The following is a 16622-nucleotide window of genomic DNA, read 5'->3' on the forward strand; positions in this document are numbered from 1 at the left end:
TGTGTGTGTGTGTGTGTGTGTGTGTGTGTGAGAGAGAGAGAGAGAGAGAGAGAGAGAGAGAGAGAGAGAGCGAGAGAGAGAGCCTACCGTTCTGGGTTATAAAGTATGATAAACTTCAAAATTAAATATCACACAAATGAACATTCACATTGTTTTCAAGTGAAGTGTAAAATACACATGCACACCCAGCCCCTCAGAACCAGCCTCTTTTGCTTCTACTTTGTGTGTCCTCATGGGTGGTGGGTGGGAGCCCTGGGTAGGATGACTGGTGGTCACAAGAGGGGCCTGGGAGAGGCTAGGTGACTTCATGTTTTAGGTAAACAGCAGCTGAAAAACAGCATTTAAAAAATACTATAATTTCTAATCAAAATGACCATGTTGGTATGTCCTGCTTTGTGCTGAAGAATGCAGAAGACAAAGAGATGGTTGGTTTATTTGCGATAGCTTCCTAAATGGAGTCATGTTTAATTTTTATTTCTTTCCTTTCTTCAGCTCCAAACATAACTTTCATGATACATGCAAAGTGTCTTTTGGATGAGACAATAAAAAATATCCCCAAATATCCCAAGATATCCCAAAATACAGTCTTAGAAAAAGGGGGAGAAGGGTCCAAGCTAACCCCCTTGGGATAGCCTGCCGATCCAGTCACCTGGCAGTAAAGACAACCAGCTGAGACCCGCCTGGTTTGTAGTTTCCTTTACACATTTTCTCGTCTTTCAAAGACAAGCTATCTGTTCCAACAACTTGGAGGGCAAATGTTCATATTAGTTGGTCTGTCTCCGCCAAGCATTTTGGATCATCCCAGTTGTGGCTGAAAGGCCACTAGAAGCCTAGCACCTTCAGAAGTGGGGCAGCAGGAGGGGCTAGTTCTAAAGCAGCTCAGAAAGCCAAACCTCTCCTGCAGCCTCCTCAGGAATTGAGAATTGGGTAATTTATCTTCTTGCCCCAGTTTCCAAAAGTTTACTTAGGTGCTGCTGAAGGTCATGTATGGTTAGGAGTGTAGCACAAACAAGTGAGAATTTTGCATTCTTTGGTTGGTACACAAAGAGGAAAGAATAGGAAAGCTCAGGTTTACGAGTGGGTAAATGCAGACGAATGGCTTTACTGTGAGATGCATGTTCTCGTGGCTGAAGTTCCCCAGAGAAGCCACTGGGAGCCAATTCTGAAGGCATGGACCTGGCTCCACTCCAGCCCAATGTGTCCTGAACGTGGACAAGTCTGGGTCTGGGTTTTCTCACCTGTACCATGAAATGAATACTCACAGGTTTCCTTAGGTAGGTTGCATGCCTTTCACTTCCCCTCTGTCTGTATGGACTGTTCTACACAGACCTGCAGTATCCCTCCTGCCTCCCTTCTTCTGCTGCCTTCTTCCCTTCCCCAACCTCACACACACCCCTGTAATCCCTCTTAGATGAGTGTCTTCAAACGGGCTTAGCAAACAGTTCCTGAAGATCCAAACACACAAGCTGTCTTAGTCAGCTTGGTCACTGCTGTGACTAAAAGACCCGACCAGAACAACTATAGAGCAGGAAGAGTTTATTTGGGGGCTCACAGATTCCGAGGTCCCAGTCCATAGACAGCAGGCTCCATTCCTCAGGGCTGGAGGGGAGGCAGGACATCATGGAGGAAGAGTGTGGTGGAGGGAAGCAGCTCACATGGTGACCAGGAAGCAGAGAGAGACTCCACTCTCCAGAGACAAATAGAGACCCCAAAGCCATGTCCCCAATGCCCCCTCCTCCAGCCACACCCACCTGCCTCCAGCCACCACCCAGTTAATCCCATCAGGGATTCAGTCACTGGTTGGGTTAAGGCTCTCACCACCCAGTCATGTCTCCTCTGGACCTTCTTGCATGTCTCACACCTGAGCTTTTAGGGGATACCTCACATCAGAACTATAACACAAGCAAATGCTAAATCATTTGAAACATATGTGGAATTAGTGAATGAGTAACTAATTGTGTCAATGTAAATTTACTCTGTATATCAAAATGTGATTAGTGTTTCCCGAACTTCAATTACTTACATAGTACCATCATGAATTTTGTCACATACTATGCATAACTTATAATATTTTTAGCTCATTTTCTGTCAAATGTATTTTCAAAGCAAACCTTATATTATTTTCATAAATAGGAAACTGTACTAGTTGGGAAATATCTCTTTAGAGAATCACAAAGAACTTTTACTGGAAAAGACTGACAAATGAGTATATTAATATTAAGAACTTTTATTTATAAGAATGCAATGAAAATATTGCAAAGCTAAGCTACCAACTGCAACAAGACAACATACAATATATAATTATTTACAATCAAAATGTGTTCAAAGGCCTAAAAATCAGTAAGAATAGCACAGAAGGCCAGTAGGAAATGGACAAAACCCCCAAACATTGTTCTTCTCTGAGCATCATTTCAAAGAAGAGAAAAACACACACACACTATATATATATGTTTCTAGAAATATCCAATATCATTAGTGATCTGGGAAACACACCCCAAGATCAAATGAGGTACTATTTTGGACAGTTAAATCATAAAGGCTGACAATCCAAGGAGTGAGAGAAGGATCTCACATGTGCCGCTGGTAGGCGTGTGCATTGGAGTCACCCTGCTGGATTCTGGTTTGGCATTATCTTTGAGAGTGAGAGATTGACATACTCTGTGACCTGGAAGGTCACACGTGTCATACACATCAGAGACATCCACTGGAGGACTGGGAGCCCCGCAGCTCATGATAACAAAAACCTGGAGACAATCTAAGGGGTTTTCAAGGGGCAAGCAGATACCTACAATGTAGGGTGTTCATGAATAAACCTAATGCAGCAGGCAAACCAAGTGATCTTTGGAGACATACAACTACACAGATGACCCCAGTGATGCGATAGGAAGTGAAAATCATCTCCAAACATTATAGAAGCACAGTACCATTTTTATAAAGCTAAAAGCAACTGTGATGAGAAAAAATATTCAGAAAAAAAAACAAAAAAAGGCAATTAACTGGTGCAACCACTCTGAAAAGCAGTATGGTATTCCTCTGAAAACTTGGAATGGAACCACCATTGGATCCAGTTATTCTACTCCTCAGTTTATACCCAAAGGAATAAATCAGCCTACTACAGGGACACAGCCACATCAATGTTTATAGCAGCACAATTCATAATAGCTAAACTGTGGAACCAACCTAGATGCCTTTCAATAGATGAATGAATAAAGAAAATGTGGTACATATTCATAATAGAATATTACTCAGTCTTAAAGAAGAACGAAATTATGGCATTTGCCAGTAAACGAATGGAACTGGAGGCTATCATGCTAAGTGAAATAAGCCAGTTCCCCCAAACCAAAGGCAGAATGTTATCTTTCAAATGCAGATGCTAAAACAATAAGAGAGAGTAAAGACTGGATTAGACAAAGGGGAATGAAGGGAAGGGAGGGGAGATGGGAATAAGAAAGACAGTGGAATGAATTAGACATAACTCTCCCATGTTTCACATGATCAGTGTAACTCTATATTATATGCAACCAGAGGAATGAGAGATTATGATCCATGTATGTATAATATGTCAAAACCACTCTACTGTCAGATATAACTAGTAAGAATAAAAATATGTGTGTGTGTGTGTAAACGTATGATGAAAGAAGCAATTAAACTATTTACACAGTAAGAGAATGGTGATCATGTTAAGCAGATTCAGATAGAAGGATGCCAAATTTTTCTTTTAAAAATGGACGTACTGTATGAGTAGATATAGGTACTGTGATTTTTTTTTCCTTTTCAGAGGTAGGCATTGAACCCAGGGCATCACACTGCTAAACATATGCCCTACCACTGAGTTATATTTCAGGGCTTTCTGTGAAGATATTGGCTTTTGTTTTGCCTGGTGAATATGGCGATCCTGATTAAGGTACAAACTAACCAGCAAAATAAATAGAAATAGGTTACACAAGGACCAGTGACAACTGTATTGTGAAACAGAGATCATGATTAATCTGATTCTGTGCATCTGTGTTTCTTAAGAAAAAAATAAACATCTCACGTTATAAAGAGAAAATATGCATTGAAAGTCTAGAAAAAGAGGGCTGGGGTAGAGCGCTTGCCTAACATGTGTGAGGCACTGGATTCCATCCTCAGCACCACATATAAATAAATAAGAAAAAGTTATTGTGTCTGTCTACAAATAAAAAAGAATTTTTTAAAAAAAGTCTAGAAACAGGTTAAGAATTTTAAAAGGAACCAGGTGCAGTGGCATATGTCTATAATCCCAGGGGCTCAGAAGGCTGAGGCAGGAGGATCAGGAGTTCAAAGCCAGCCTCAGTAACTTAGCGAGGCACTAAGCAACTCAGTGAGACCCTGTCTCTAAAGAGAATATTAAAAAGGGCTGCGGATGGGGCTCAGGGGTCAAGTGTCCCTGGGTTCAATCCCTGGTAAACCCCCCCCCCCAAAAAAAAAGCAAAAAAAAAAAAAAGGCAAACAAGCCCAGGAAATGGGACAAGAAACCAGCCTGGGCATCTGGGAACTCAAGAGGATGCCAAAATCGAACTTTGGACTTGAAAATAAAAATATCTTAGGCAGAGAAACCCCATGTACAAGGGCTTGAGGGTGAGATGTTTGAGTTTTTGAAAGTAGTTCCGTGTGACAGAGGCCAGGAAATGGGGCATGGGGGAGGAGATAGGATTCATTGCTGGGGATTTGTAAGCCACACAGTGGACTTGGGACCTTATCTTGACACCACCGGAAGTCATTGAGGACCTTAAGCCAGGGAGTGCTATGATTAGATTTTTGGCTTCACCATCAGCAGGAGCAGAGGCAGAAAGGGGCCAGTTGGATCTGGTGGAGGGTGAGGCTGTTTCCTAGCTGTGCCATGGAAGTGGCTAGAAGTATTGGCATTTGGGGGTGAAGAGCAGTAGGGAGGTTGGGGGGTCATCATCCTGGCAGAATTAGTAGACTCAAAGATTAATGCAAGATTAACCTCCAGGATATATAAAGAACTCAGAAAACTTAACACCAAAAAAACCCAATAACCCACTCGATAAATGGGCCAAGGAACCAAACAGACACCTCACAGAAGGAGAAATACAATCGATCAACAAATGTATGAAAAAAATGTTTAACATCTATAGCAATGAGAGAAATGCAAATCAAAACTATACGGAGATTCCAGCTCTCTGGAGTCAGAATGGTAATCATCAAGAATACAAGCAAAAATAAATGTTGGTGAGGATGTGGGGAAAAGGCACACTCACACACTGTTGGTGGGACTGCAAATTGTTGCAACCACTCTGGAAAGCAGTATGGAGATTCCTCAGAACACTAGGAATGGAACCACCATTTGACCCAGCTGTCCCACTTCTCTGTTTATACCCAAAGAACTTAAAGCCAGCTTACTACAGGAACCAGGTGCAATGGCACATGTCTATAATCTGCAGCCACATACTACAGTGATGCAGCCACATCAATGTTTATAGAAGCTCAATTCACAATAGTTAAGTTACTGAACCAACCTAGGTGCCCTTCAACAGATGACTAGATAAAGAAAATGTGGTGTATATACACAATGGAATATTACTCATCCTTAAAGAAGAATGAAATTATGACATCTGCATGTTAATGGACGGAACTGGAGACTATCATGCTAAGTGAAATAAGCCAATCCCAAAAAACCAAAGGCCAAATGTTGTCTCTGATATGTGACTGCAAATACACAATAAGGGAGGGTGGCTAGGGAAGAATAGAGGTACTTTGGTTTAGGCAGAGGAGAGTGAAGACAGGGAGGGATGATATAGGGGTAGGAAGGATAGTAGAATGAATCGGACATTATTACCCTATTGTACACGTGACTGGAGTGATTCTATATCATATAAAACCAGAAGAATGAGAAGTTATACTCCATCTATGTAGGATGTGTCAAAATGTATTCTACTGTCACGTATAACTAGAACAAATTTTAAAAAAATTTTTTTAAAGATAAATGCAAGAAAGCGACCAAGTAAGAGGGAAAAGGCAAGAATGATTTCACAGAAGGGTGAAGGTGATGTCAGATGGAGACATGGGAAATTGGGAGCTAGAACACGCAGTGCTTCTCATACCATGTGACCCATTTGACTAGATATTGACATTGGCATTGACGAGACTAGGCATTGGTTTACACTGTCTAAAAGCCTTTTCAGTTGAAACTGATGTTTTCCCAACAAACTCTGGGCTCACAAACTCTAGAAATGACACGATCCTCTTCTTGCTTCCAAATCCCTGGACTAAATCATTGGACGCTGAGTATTGCAAGCCACCACATGGGAAGTCTTGAAATGAAGGTTTCCAAAACCCATGACCAACCCTTATAAACCTGTTCTTCTACATTTTTTAAACCCCTGGATTAGCTATGTGCACCACCGACCTCCAGATTATAAAATAAGATCAGAGGTCCCCTGAGATTACAGCGGGCCCTTGGCATTGTAGGATTCAATCAGTCATAGATTTTAAACCTGCAATGAAGGGAGGGGAGAGGATGGGAATGGGAAAGACAGTGGAATGGATGGACATCACTTTCCCATGTTCATATATGAACACACGACCAGGGAAACTCCACATCATGTCCAACCACAAGAATGGGAAGTTAGACTCCATATATGTATAATATGTCAAAATGCACTCTACCGCCCTGTATAACAAAAAAGAACAAATAAAAAATAAAAATGTTATGTCTGTACTAAACCAGTACAGAGTTTTTTCTTATCATTTTCACTAAACAACGGAGCATAGTAACTATTGAAGAATAGCATTTGCATCGTATTAGGTATGATAACTAATCCAGGGTTGATCGCACACAGGAGGATAGCTTCAATGCAGATACTACACCATTTTATATAATGGTCTTCAACTCCTTCAGGTTTGGATATCCATGCAGGGTTCTGGAACCAATTCTCCTCAAATACTGCATTTTTCTTCTTTTTAAAAGCAAAATAACTGGCCATATAGGGCAGCAGCTAAATAATGAAATCTTTTTGCATTGGGTACAGCATAAAACAAGTACACATATTCCTTTCTTTCATACCGTGGGCTATAAACATGGGAAGGAAGTAACATTAATTTCCTGTCGAATGTTTGCCGAAATGAAATTTTCTGATTATTGGTTTCAAAAAAGAATATATAAACCTACCTCCTATAAGAGACCTGAAAGACGACTAGGACTTTGGTCATTTTTTATAGATAACTCCCAGAATCTTTTAAAGCAAGATGGCCAGGCTACAAAAAAATATTGGCCCATTAGCCCCAGATCAGTCCCTGAAGGGTTATTGTTAATATTTGGCCTTGGGGAGAGAAGTTGATAGAAATCCTTGTTCATGATGCTTTATATACTTGCGGGCAGGCAGAGGGAAGCCAGGGGAAGTAGCCTATTACTTCCTTTATGCCTTATTACATAGCACATCAGGATCGTTAATATCAGTTGCCAGTTCTTACACTACCAACGTCTGTGTTTATGTGGACAATATATCGCACAGTAGTTAGTAGCCTGGGGTTTGGTGTCAGACGTACTGAAATCCAATTTTGGCTTGGCCACTTAAGAAGCAATGTGACTTTGACAAAGGGGAATGAAGAGAGGGGAGGGGGATGGGAACAGGAAAGACAGTGGAATAAATGGGACAGAACTTTCCCATGTTCATATATGAACACACGACCAGGGAAACCCCACATCATGTCCAACCACAAGAATGGGATCCTAATTAGAATAACTGTACTCCATGTATGTAGAATATGTCAAATACACTCTACTGTCATGTATTTCTAAAAAGAACAAATTTAAAAAAATTTTAAAAAGAAGCAATGTGACTTTGGACAAACTGTCTGAATTCTCAAAACCTTACTTCAAGGTATGCTTTTCTTGTATTGGATGACTTAAGGAACATGCAAAGACTGTGGACCAAACACTGATGGATCATAAGCATCCAACAAATGAAGATAATGTAAGTAATGTAAAAAACATAAATGCATTCTAAACATCCATAGCAGGCTGAGGTCTGGTATGGGGTCCAGAGGCCCACTGGAACCGAAGTACTATAAAATGTACCTTAAATTTATGATGCTTGATTCGTTTTTAACATGGTCTATAAGAGACATCATAATGCCATGTTTTATGGACTCTAAGATGTGAATTTTTAAATATTTCAATGAGAGGCGTTGACTTTGCCTATTCGTACATATCAAAACCATACATATATGGGGCTGGGGATGTGACTCAATAGCAGAGCCCTTGCCTAACGTGTGTGAGGCACTGGGTTTGATTCTCAGCACTGTGGATAAATAAATAAATAAATAAAAATAAAGGTCCATCGACAACTAAAAAAATAATATTAAAGAACCCCCAAACCATACATATTAAAAATTGTGGAAAGAATGAGAGCAGCTTGGAAGGAAACTTCCAGAATGGAACATTTGTTTAAGGACTGCTCTGCCAACCGGGCCTTCGTTGACGCGGAGAATGACATTGTGGAAAAACACACATGCTAATGACCCTGATCTGAACAATGATTCAGAAGAGCCTGACTCCGGTGCCATCACTTTTTTTTTTTTTTTTATGGGCACAGCAATGATGTTAGATAAAATATATATCTAACAAGGTCTATTTATTAACTCGAGCACTTTCGATCAGTATAAAGTAAAAATTCCAGTGATAAAGCATTGTGCCATCATCTGCCAGCCTCGGCCTGTTGTGTTGGTCCATAAATACTGGAGCATCTGGCAACTCGGGACAGCTTGGCTTTACTGAAACCCAGTAAATAAAGCAGGCAGGGACCATCCAAAGGATTTAGAGAGGCCAGTGAGCCAAGCTGATAAAGGCAGACAGACTGGGGTTCAATCTTAGCGCTCCCAAACTTTGGACAAACGACCATCCACTCTGAGCCCCTGTAGAATGACAACTTGACTTAAATCATTGTGTAAATTATGCAGGGAAAATGAAATAACATGAATGAAATGCTTAACATCATATCATGCCAGTGTTTCAAGACTGCAATAGATGATGATTTTATTTATTATGATGGCAACCCACTTTTGTAAGTAAAAATACTTCTAGATATTTTTCATAGAATATAAGGGAAAGCTGTTTGTTATATCTCTCAATGATCCACATGAAATGAAGCTATACATTTCAAATACATTAACTTGGGATGGGAATAAGAAAGACAGTGGGATGAATCAGACGTAAACTTCCTGTGTTCATTTATGAACACACAACCAGTGAAACTCAACATCATGTCCAGCCCCAAGAATGGGATCCTAATTAGAACAAGTTATACTCCATGCATGTAGAATACGTCAAAGTACACTCTACTGTCATGCATACCTAAAAAGAACAAATTAAAATTAAAAATAAAAATATATTATGTAAAAGGTATAAATTAAGTTTTTGTATTTTTGTTAAAGTAAAATATCAAAAAGAAAGAATGAGTGAATAGTCACTAGATTTGAAAGATACCATTAGTGGTCTCCTCAAAAATTTAAGTTGGGGAGCTCAGGGGCTCTGCAAAGGCAGGTGGGTATCTTCTAGCACAAAAAGGTAAGTAGGAAGAATAAGTGTCAATCAAAAAAGACAGGCCGTAAGTTATAACAATTGTAGAACCATCATTGTCAACAACATAAGGTTTAAAGGCATATATAATAACCCCAAGACTTATAGTCAAATGGCTTCATATGTTGGTAATTATAAAAGAGTATTAGCTGGGTGTGTTGGCTCACACCCATTATCCTAGAGGCTGGGGAGGCTGAGGCAGGAGGATTGTAAGTTCAAAGCCAGCCTCAGCAACTCAGTAAAGCCCTAAGCAATACAGTGAGCCCTTGTCTCAAAATATAAAAAAGGGCTAGGGATGTGGCTCAGTGGTTAAGTGCCCCTGGGTTCAATCCCAGGTACAGGAAAAAAAACAACAAAGGAATAAAGGATTATTGGAAGGTATTACTCCATTTGGCAACAGTAAATGAGACAAAAGTGGGTTTTTCTTTCACGAAGAGCAAAAGTGGGTTTGCTCTTCTTTCACGTACCCACTGTAGGTTTTTGCTTTGTGGTTAGTAAGTCTTTCATGGAACGCCTTAAAACAGGCCATGTCGAGCTGATGACTATTTAACTATTAACTGCTCAAGGCTTTTAGCTGATATCATGTCTTTCTGGGGAGCCTCCCATAAAGATTCTCAAATGTAAGGTTTCTGTTGAAGAAAAATAAATTGCGGTGCTCTCATGTTGACTTCATAGAGTGCCATGTAAATACGTCATATAAAGCTAGATATAAAGAATCACAAGTCAAACAGAACCAGAAACAAAGCAAAACATCACTCTGCATGATCAAAATCGACTGCAGTTAGCTGTTAAATGTCACCAAGGTGGTTTTGCTTGAAGCCAGTGCCGGGTGATGACTGAACAGAGCAGAGGCTCTTTTATTTTAGTAGAGCCAACTGGTGGAACGCAGACTTGGGGATGATGAGGAGAATTGATTGATTTGCTTATTACAATAAACAGTCTCCCTAACGTGGAGCAGAGAATGTCCACACATCATCGTGTAGGAGAGGATGCTCAGAGACACAGGGAATGAAGAAAAGACAAACCCGGAGAATGTTTTTGTTTATTTGGTTTTTTTAGATGTACTGACAGTGGAGTAGATTTTGACCATTATACATACGTGGAGTATAACTTCCCATTCTTGTGGTTGTAAACATGAAGTGGAGTTTCACTGGTCGTGCGTTCATATACAAACATAGGAAAGTTCTGTCCCATTCATTCTACTGTCTTTCCTGTTCCCATTCCCCTCCCTTCCCTTCATTCCCTTTTGTCTATTCATGAACTTCTATTATCTACCCAGCTTATTGTGGGTTAGCATTTGCATATCAGAGAGAACTGGTTACCTTTGGTTTTGGGGGACTGGCTTATGTCCCTTAGCATGGTAGTCTCCAGTTCCATCCATTTACCTGCAAATGCCATAATCTCATTCTTCTTTAAGGCTGAGTAATATTCCATGGTATATATATACCACATTTTCTTTATCCATTCATCTGTTGAAGGGCACCTAGGTTGGTTCCATAGCTCAGCTCAGTGAATTGAGCTGCTGTAAACATTGATGTGGCTGTGTCACTGTAGTAGGCTGATTTTAAGTCCTTTGGGCCTATGCTGAGGAGTGAGCTAACTGTGTCAAATGGTGAGGAGAATGTTCTGTGAGTGGGTGAAGCTGAAGAGGTTGATGTGTGTGTGGATGACTTCATATCTTCTCCAGTGCCTTTTCCCCATAATAAGTTAAGAGCCCTCCTTAAATAGGTAAGACTTAACATCAGGGTCTTACGATGTCCAGTCATTACTTGGTGAACACTATGAAACTAACGCCCTGCTGGGGCCCTGGGGTCTGACTGTAAGAGGAACAGTCTCAGCCCTTGTGGGTGCTGTGGGTCTAGGTGGGGAACAGGCACCAGCCAAATAATTTAAAATGTAACAAGAACCAGAAAAAGGAAGCTGTAAGGTGCTGTGGGAATTGTAACTCTGTCTGCAGAAGCAGCTAGAATAGGCAGTGACGTGGACTCTAACACCCAGAGGCCAGGAAGGAGCTCACTAGTCAAATGTGAAGGGTTGTTTTCAGGTCTTCCCATGGATCATTGTGTGTGATACCTCTTACTTCAGGCAGAATACCAGAAAGTTGGGGCTACCACTGAAATACATTTCTGGTCCATATAAGAATGTTATTTTTTATTTTATTTATTTATATATTTATTTTTGGCACTGGGGATTGAACCCAGGGGCGCTTACCCACTGAGCTACAACTCCAGCCCTTTTCTGTATTTTATTTCTGTATTTTATTTAGAGACAGAGTCTTGCTGAGTTACTTAGGGCCTCGCTAATTTGTTGAGGCTGGCTTTGAATGATCCTCCTGCCTCAGCCTCCCAAGCTGCTGGGATTACAGGTGTGCGCCATTGCGCCTGGCTAAAAGAATGTTCTTGATGGATGTTCATACTGAATCCTACCTGAGAATTAGTTGATCTATAAATCCTGGTAGACTCCTGTCCCCTGGTTAGGCAGAACAGAGGAACATCTACTGAAGTGGTCTCACCTAGTTCTCTGCCACCCCTCAGCTCAGGAAGTCAGGCTTTTGAGATCCAGATGGTTTTCTGAGTGGCCAGCAATCACAGCTGTCTCATGCTGAGATTCTGTGCATTTGGCCCCTCCTCTTTAGCAATGCCTTTCTCCACCTCTAAAGGTCAGAAAGTGGCTACATGGACCTTATTTGGTCTCCAGAAACCCACAGAGCGGATGTGTGCTTCTATGTCCCATGAACTTCAAGAGGATCATGGGCCTGAATGTCCCTCAATGGTGGCGAGTATTTCTTTTCTTATATGTCCCACTCGTCAGACCAGCTCTCATGACATAGAGAGGGTTCGGCCTTTCCAAAAAGAAGTAAGGAAGGCAAAAGAAGAAAACCCCATCTTGCCTCCTGTAGACCATTCAGGTGCTTCTCCTAGGGGAGGGCATCTGTCCCCCGTGCCCTCGAATGCTGCCTGGAAAGGAGATTGAAAGGCTCAAGTGGGGTCCAGAAGCCAGAGAGACCTCCCCTCTCCACCTGACCTCCCCGTTGTCTTGGGCACAGTTGGCAGTTGACATTGTCTTCCTCTTTTCCTTGGGACAACGGTGTCCATGACTGAGGTAAATCCCATCATTCACCCACAATATACCCATCACCTGTGCTGGGTTTTGTGTCAATGAAGCACTCATGTTGGCCTTGACCCCTCAGGGTGGATACTGGCCACCGGCAAGGAGCAGGGTGACCCCTGTAGGGCCAGACATTAAATCTTTGATTTCTGAATGGTGGGGAGGTCCTGGAACCCCAAGGGCAGAGGGACATAGTCTCAGAACACTGCAGTTCACTGCGTGGTCTGGAAATGCCTTAGAAGTGTAATAGCTGATGTGTCTGTAACCATGGCACCTGATGAATGTCTGTGGACACATACCCCACAGCAAGAGGGTCTGCACTGGGAACTGATGCTCGGGGACCTGATCCCAGTACCCGCTTCTTGAACTTGCTGTTGAACTTGGGGTAAGTCTCTTCTGTTCCTCCTCCTTTGTTTTTCCAGCAGTCTGAATGGTAGTAAGGCTCCCATCTTGGTACAGATTTCATCCTCACGTTTCTTTAGCCAATGACCAGGTGTATTATATTATGGTTGAAAACCTGGGTCCCCGAACTTGGTCTGAATCCTGATCGGAAATTGATGGCAGATTCTACAAGAATCCTGTTCTTTCTACTGTAAAATGGGAATTATAACAGGACTTATTAGGATGGGGATTATAATAGGAGTCTCCAGATTCTGGAAGTTTTCTTCTTTTATGGGGAGGGGATTGAACTCAGGAGCACTCAACCACTGAACTACACCCCCAGCTCTATTTTGTATTATATTTAGAGACAGGGTCTTGCTGGGTTGCTTAGTGGTGTGCCATTGCTGAGGCTGGCTTTGAACTTGAAATCCTCCTGCCTCAGCCTCCTGAGCTGCAGGGATGACAGGCATATGCCACCGTGCCAAGCCAGATTTTGGAAGTTTTCCAGGCCCTATTTTCCTCTACTGTAAAATTGGGATTATGATAGGACCTATTGGGATGGAGATTATAATAGGGTTGTCCAGATTCTGCATGTTTTCTAAGCCTTATTCTCTCTACTGTAAGATGGAGATATAATAAGAACTACCATGTCGGGTTGTGGTGGAAGGAATGTTGGCAGGAGAGAATCAGCACCATGTAGCTCAGAGATGTTAGTTTCTATTAGATTTGGTGGCTAAGGTAGAAAAAAAGTTGCAGAGAAAATTTCTTTCTCCCCACAATCCATCCACGAATGGAGGTTATTTTTGCAATCCAAGCTGCCCTAGCTTGTGGTCCACTCCTAGACATAAGGGAGCCTGGAGAGTGAGGGGGGACAGTGGCATTGGGCCATGTCCTCAGAATGTGGGCCAGGCACTGCCCAAGGGCTTGTTCCCTGATGTCTCAATCTGTTCAGCAGAACTCTGCCTCGTGCCAACTTCCTCTAATTCAGAATAATTTTCAGTGCATGGTGCAGCAAAATGCTCCACACAGCCGAGTTCTGCTTTCCATTTCAGATGTCCTCTGTCCATCTGGAGCTGAGATGAGGCCCAGAGAAGCAGGTGAGACTCTGGACAGACCATCGCCCAGTTAGAATCACCCCCCCACTGAATTCTAACCTGAAGAACACGGAAGAACAGTGGACTCAATTCCAATATGAAAGGGAAAAGTAGCCAGTGTGGTGGTGCATGCCTGTCATCCCAGTGGCTCTGGAGGCTGAGGCAGGAGGATCGTGAGTTCAAAGCCAGCCTCAGCAACTTAGTGAGGCCCTAAGCAATTTAGCAAGACCCTGTCTCTAAATAAAATATAAAAAAGGTCTGGGGATGGGGCTCAGTGGTTAAGCAACCCTGGGTTCAATCCCCAGGACCAAAAAAAAAGAAAAAGAAGAAGAGAGCAAATGTCGGTTGCCCCAAAGGCAATCAAAACCAACAGATCCCATTCTGAGCAAGAGTTTAGGATGAAGGAAGCCATTAATAAACATGTGTCCACAAAAGAACATGTACCTGGAATCATCCTGATGGATCATTTTTTCTGTTTTCTTCTGGCAAAGTCCCTGAGGTTCATTTATCCTCCAAGCTTCTGGTAAGCCTCTACCCTGTGCCTGGGACTTTGCAAAAGCTGAGGAAAGAGAAGCAGCAAGACCCATAGAGAGCCAGTAGCTCAATGTCACCCAAAAGCCAAAAGATGCCACGAGTTGTTCAACTTCTCTCCAACAACATTTTTATAATCTATCATTGTCCTCAAGTAAGGCTGGGACTGCCCTCTCTCTGTATTCGGGCTCCTTGGTCTCCACAGTCTCTTGACTGGAAGGCGTATTATGAGACGGAATGTCCCATCGGAGAGGCAGGTAAGAAATCTGAACTGCAGGGCCTCACATGCCCCCACCTCTGTCCTGGGCTCCTTCTCCCTCGAAGGTGGAGGGACAAAAGGTCCTTTGTCCTCAGGATCCTATAGGATAAATAGAGAGAACATGTTCTTGCCGGCTAATCTGCCGGTGATAAAGAGGATTGTTTTATCTCCTGCCATCTCTGGGTTCCATGGGATGGATTCTACTGGGGAGACAGAGTGGCCTTTGTCTTTCCAACCCACTGAGACGTTTAAATTGACCTTTCCTGTATTCCTCGGTTGTCACCGCCTGAGCACTGGGTTGTCATTATGCATGGAGAATACTGTCCCCACGAGGGGACCATCCTCCAGGGAGAGGCTGTGATGCTGAGAAGCAGCTTCATCCTCTTCTGCTTAATTTTTCTTAAAATTAAGACAACCTCATGCGCAGTCAGAGGCTTGTAGGAAAATGGAAGGGACAGTACAGAGATCCCTTCTTCCCCTCCTTCCCCTGCCTGGTCGCCTGGTCACCACGTCTTGCGTGAGTGTGGTGCCTGTGCTGATGCACAGGGCCATGCCGTCATGCACTGGATCCCCAAGTTCACATTCGGGTTCACTCTTTACGTGGTACAGTTTATGGATCTTGTCAAATATGGTGACATGTTCCTACAGCAGTACACAGAGGAGTCTCCCAGTCCCCAGGTCCCCGGTGTCTAACTATTCTCCCTCCCTTCGTCTGTCTGTCCATCCTTCCATCTGTCCATCCCTCCCTCTGTCCATCCATACCTCCTTTCAACTGTCCATCCATCCCTCCCTCTATCTGTCCATCCCTCCCTCTGTCTGTCCATCCCTCCATCTGTCCATCTGTCCATGCCTCTATCCAACCAGCCCTTCTTCCTCTCTCCCTTCTTCCATCCTTCCCTTCTTCCCTCCCTCCATCTGTCCATCCCTCCCTCTGTCTGTCCATACCTCCTTCCCTCTTTCCATCCCTCCTTCCTTCTGTCCATCCCTCCCTCCATCTGTCCATCCCTCCCTCCATCTGTCCATTCCTGCCTGTCTGTCCCTCCCTCCATCTGTCCACCCATCTCTCTTCCCTGTGTCCATCCATCCCTCCCTCCCTCCATCTGTCTGTCCACCAACCCTGGGCCAGCACTGATCTTTCCTCTGTCCCTAGTCCTTCCTTTCTCAGAGTGTCACATAGTCTGAATCACACACCACACAGCTTTTCCAGGGCCACATCATTCACTTGGAAGAGTGTGTGTCAGGGTCCTCCGTGTCCCATGGTTGGGTCACTCGTTTCTGCTTTTGCTGAGTAGCCGTGGCTTCATTTTTGGAGCTTTTGGTAGAAGGAAGCCAAGTACCTGGTTCCACCTCTCATCTTGTTTTTTTGTATTTTCCTAATGGGGACATGATCTGAACTTGGTTCACTGTGTGTTTTATTTCAAAGAATGGAGTGGAACCTCAGAACAATTTCAGCACTTTTTGGGTAAGTCTGGAGAACTAGACAGCACATTCTGATACCTCAGAGGTAGTCTGCGGGGAAGTCAGCTGGGGCCACAGGCAACATCGCTTTCACCCAGAATAATTTATAGTCATATAATTAGGATTTTCCCTAAAACATATTATTATTTTTTATCTTCTTAGCAACTCTGGAGGGCCCACTTATCTGGCTAGTAATACGACTCACAAACTCACTTTTAATGCATGGATC

The 16622-nt window shown here is 42.8% G+C and overlaps 1 long non-coding RNA gene across 5 annotated transcripts in view; it reads left to right on the forward strand.

Moving 5' to 3' along the window:
* LOC125616268 overlaps positions 1 to 16622 on the forward strand; it is a 221012-nt gene that overhangs the window by 99500 nt on the left and 104890 nt on the right. The window contains exon 3 of one of the 5 annotated variants that reach the window (XR_007346899.1): positions 14104 to 14375. The exons of the other annotated variants lie outside the window; for them this stretch is intronic. This is a non-coding gene — a long non-coding RNA (uncharacterized LOC125616268). Of the gene's footprint in view, positions 1 to 14103; positions 14376 to 16622 lie in introns of those variants that run through there. 5 annotated transcript variants of the gene reach the window in all.

Source organism: Marmota marmota, unplaced genomic scaffold (genome assembly GCF_001458135.2).
Source record: "Marmota marmota marmota unplaced genomic scaffold, marMar, whole genome shotgun sequence".
Classification (NCBI taxonomy): Eukaryota; Metazoa; Chordata; class Mammalia; order Rodentia; family Sciuridae; genus Marmota; species Marmota marmota.